The sequence below is a fragment of the Kryptolebias marmoratus genome, linkage group LG23 (genome assembly GCF_001649575.2).
Source record: "Kryptolebias marmoratus isolate JLee-2015 linkage group LG23, ASM164957v2, whole genome shotgun sequence".
Lineage (NCBI taxonomy): Eukaryota > Metazoa > Chordata > Actinopteri > Cyprinodontiformes > Rivulidae > Kryptolebias > Kryptolebias marmoratus.
In genome coordinates, this window is record NC_051452.1 from 4,547,903 (window position 1) to 4,552,031 (window position 4,129).

Sequence of the window (4,129 nt, forward strand, 5' to 3'; positions counted from 1 at the left end):
GATTTACCGGTCGATCTACGTTCCTACCCTCATCTATGGTCACGAGCTTTGGGTAGTGACCGAAAGAACGAGATCGCAAATACAAGCGGCTGAAATGAGTTTTCTCCGCAGGGTGTCTGGGCTCTCCCTTAGAGATAGGGTGAGAAGCTCAGTCATCCGGGAGGGACTCAGAGTAGAGCCTCTGCTTCTCCACGTTGAGAGGAGCCAGTTGAGGTGGCTCGGGTATTTGATTAGGATGCCTTCTGGACGCCTCCCTCGTGAGGTGTTCCGGGCACGTCCCACCGGGAGGAGGCCCAGAGGAAGACCCAGGACACACTGGAGGGACTATGTTTCTCGGCTGGCCTGAGAATGCTTACCTATGTGTTTTCTGACCAGATGTCTGGCACCGTTTTTTCGCGACCAGTCTGTCAATGTCTGGTTTTAGGTCCTGTGGTGTAGCAATCCATAGAACAGCATGTAGGTTGTCATCAGTGATGCGTGATCTGTGCTTGTTTTTGTTTAGATTCATTATTGAAAACATCTGTTCGCAAAGATAGGTGCGCCAAACATAGACAAAACACGAGCAGCATGAAGTCGAAGCTGTGGCATGACATCAGAAGACAGTGGACAGTAAAAGTCTTGGATTGTAGCATCCTTGAACTTCGCTCTCAGGCCACTATCGTTTTGAAGCTCTATTAAGTCCATCTGAAGGTGTTGGGGTGCAGTGCACACATCTGTGGTGACAGGATTGGCAAAGATGGCAAAGCTAGAGTGCTGTGCTCTAAAGTCAGAGAAGCGCTTATCAAACTCATTCATCAACAGGCTCAGTTTGGTAGCTAACTGAGCACATGAGAAAGTACTGGGACATGAGGCTGAGATGCTCTGACAAACAGGAAAGTGGGCAAGATTGTCCTGTTTCACTTGGCACATCCATAGGTGAAGTTTACGCTGAAAAGCCGTGATCGTGTCAGACATCTGCGTGATGATTTGTTGGAGTCCTTGCAGCTTCTGATTCAGTTGGGCAAGATGCTTGGTTATGTCACACAACATAGCAAAGGCACACAGCCAGTTTGGATCTGACAATTCAGACAAGGGTTTTCCTTTACTCTGCATGAAAAGTGCAATGTCTTCCCTAAGCTCAAAAAATCTTTTGAAAACTTTGCTCCTACTCAGCCACCTTACCTTTGTATGGTACGGCACATCTCCATGCTCCAAGCCCATCTCCTGCAAAAAAAGCTTGAACTGACGATGATTCAGGCCACGCGCCCGAATGAAGTTCACTGTCTTCATGACTGTAGTCACTATATCATCCATCCCCAGCACCTTCCCGCACAGGTGATGTATAATGCAATGATACGTTATCAGAGGCGTGAGACAGTTAATTTCTTGCATTTTCTTCTTCATTAGTCCAACTAAGCCCACTTTTCCTCCACACATCGCAGGTGCACCATCTGTAGTTAATCCTACCAATTTTTCCCAGGTCAATGCATTTTTACTGACGGACTTCTCCACCGCATCAAAACTGTCCCGTCCCGTTGTTGTCCCATGCATGGCAGACACATCCAACAGCTCCTCAGTGACAGAGAGGTCCGACTTCACGCCTCTTATAAAAATAGATAGCTGTGCTGTATCCGTGTTGTCTGTGCTTTCATCAACGGCTAATGAAAGAGCTATGTAGCTGCATGTCTCTTTGGTCAGCTGTGTTGGCAGGTTTCCTGCTAGTTCTGTAACTCGATCCGCGATAGTGTTTTTTGATAAACTGACATTTTTAAAAGTCTGTATCTGGTCGGGACACACCTGCTCACAGACCTTCAGCATGCACTGCTTCAAAAACGCTCCCTCTGAAAAACACAACAAAGCTAGCTTTTACTGCTGCATTGTTTCTGGTTGTGGCTTTCGTGACCACATTCTGTTGCGATCGCAGTTTGCCTTTTAATTCCTGGGCAATTTTTTGTTTTTCGTGATGTTTAATTTTGGCATACTTAGCTCCATGTTTGGTCTCAAAATGCTGACGTAGATTGTACTCGTTGACAACCGCCACTGCCTCATGACACACAAGACATACCGGTTTTTCTCCTTGAAGCACAAACATGTATTCACTTTCCCATCTTTCTTGAAACACCCTTCCGATTTTTCTCTTCCTGGACATTTTCGGATTATTATTTGTACAGTACACTTGTTGGGAAAATCACATCGATGTGGAAACACTGCCGTCTGGTGGCAAGATGCCATCACTTCGCGGGTAACGATCAGCATGCATTGTGGGACATGTAGTTTTTGGCTACTGCACGTATTTGACTTATTTTTTTTAGACAAACGGACTTTTTAGGCTCTCTCGGGCCACATAAAATGACGTAGCAGGCCATGAGTTTGACACATATGATCTACAGTTTTGAACAGAACACCAGGGTTGTTACAATTAGACTCAATTATGCCTCAAAGAAGTGTTTACCGTCATATGATAGCGCAACAGGCTCTCTTTAAGAATACCAACAGAAACATGTAGCCTGTCCTTTTTCCCCCTGCGCTTCACTCTCCTGCATTCACGCCTGGCAGCGAGAGTGATGTTATATTGTTTCCTTTATATGTAATGTCCATGGGCATCCGGTTAGTGATGAAGAGAGCAAGTTAAGGTCCAAAATTTTCTTTAACAGAGCTGAGTGCAGTCTACAAGAAATATAGAAAAAAAAATCAAAGGAAAGCTATTTCTTGACATATTACAATTATTTCTGTTTCTCCAGCAGATGGCAGCAGATACAAAACAACCATGTCCTAGTACTCTGAACTCTTGAAATGACTATTTGCCAATTGAGGTTACACAGATATCCAGCTTCCTGTTTAAACACTGAGAAAACTTACTTTTCTTAATTTACACATGCTCAGTCTCTTGAACCAACAGTTCAGAATGGCCTCCTAACAATCTTCTCCGTCAACTTGCTGCCCATTAAACACTTAACATTCACTCTTAGAAAGGCGACTGCTATTGGCAGCTAGAAATTAGAAGAACCAATCACAGCACACGTTACTCAGACAACTTCCTGAGCTCTTAAAGTGATATACACACAGTTAAATCAGGCCATTTTCAATAAGTGACGTCATTCAGCCAGGAATCAGCTTTTCAAAGGAGCGATCACGTCAGTGTTTGTAAACAAACAGAGTGGAAGCCAGAAACCAGTTTGTCAATATTTAAATGAAGAGAGTCTTTAGAGAACAGGGCTGGAGAGGAGGAGCTACTGTATTTTCCGCTCTATAGGGCGCGCTGGATTATAAAATGCACTATCAATGAATGGTCCATTTTCAAACTTTTGTCATATATAAGGCGGACTGGACTATACGGCGCATCGTTGTGCACCTCCCAATTTTTGTAACTTCGTGCAGACAGCGAGCACTGTGCTTCATTCTAAATGGACAATTTTGCTGCTCTAGCAGAGCTGGTTCACCTGTATCAGCATTTATATGACCCCTCTGTGAGAGATCACAAAGATAATCAAACGGCTCAAAACTCACAGAAGGATACTGCACCGACGGAAGCGTCAAGTATAAACACCTCCACCGCTCGCTCAGGTCTGTGCACTGTGCACAGATGCCCTGTATGACACCACAAAGCACGACTATAACTGAGCCTTAATGTTGCAAGCGGTGCAGCTTTGTAGTTTACCAAAGTCGTACTAAAACATTGTGACTTCTTACATATATAAGGCGCTCTGGATTATAAGGCGCACTGTAATTTTTTGAGAAAATTAAAGGCTTTTAAGCGTGCCTTATATTCCGGAAAATACAGTAAACATGCAACAGCGCTGAGGAAGAGCACACAGTTTAACCAGACAGTGTGTGGGAATGTCAAATAGGATCGGCATATGATCTGAGAAAACAGCATCACATACGTCCACAGGGTTTCCCCCAGAAAAGAGGCTAAGCCCGGTGGTAGGTGACCGTTCGCTGACCAACCGTGATTTAGTAAAAAAAATGATTAAAGTTGACAGGAAAGTTGAAAATATGGCTATTTATTATGTGATATTGTAAGATATTTGTGCCAAATATTTACACAACTACAGTTTTACAAAAAGGCACTTTTGAAATACTTTTTAAACAAAAAATACAGTTAAAATAAATACTAATTGATTGCACCTAATTTAAATCTGTAGGGATC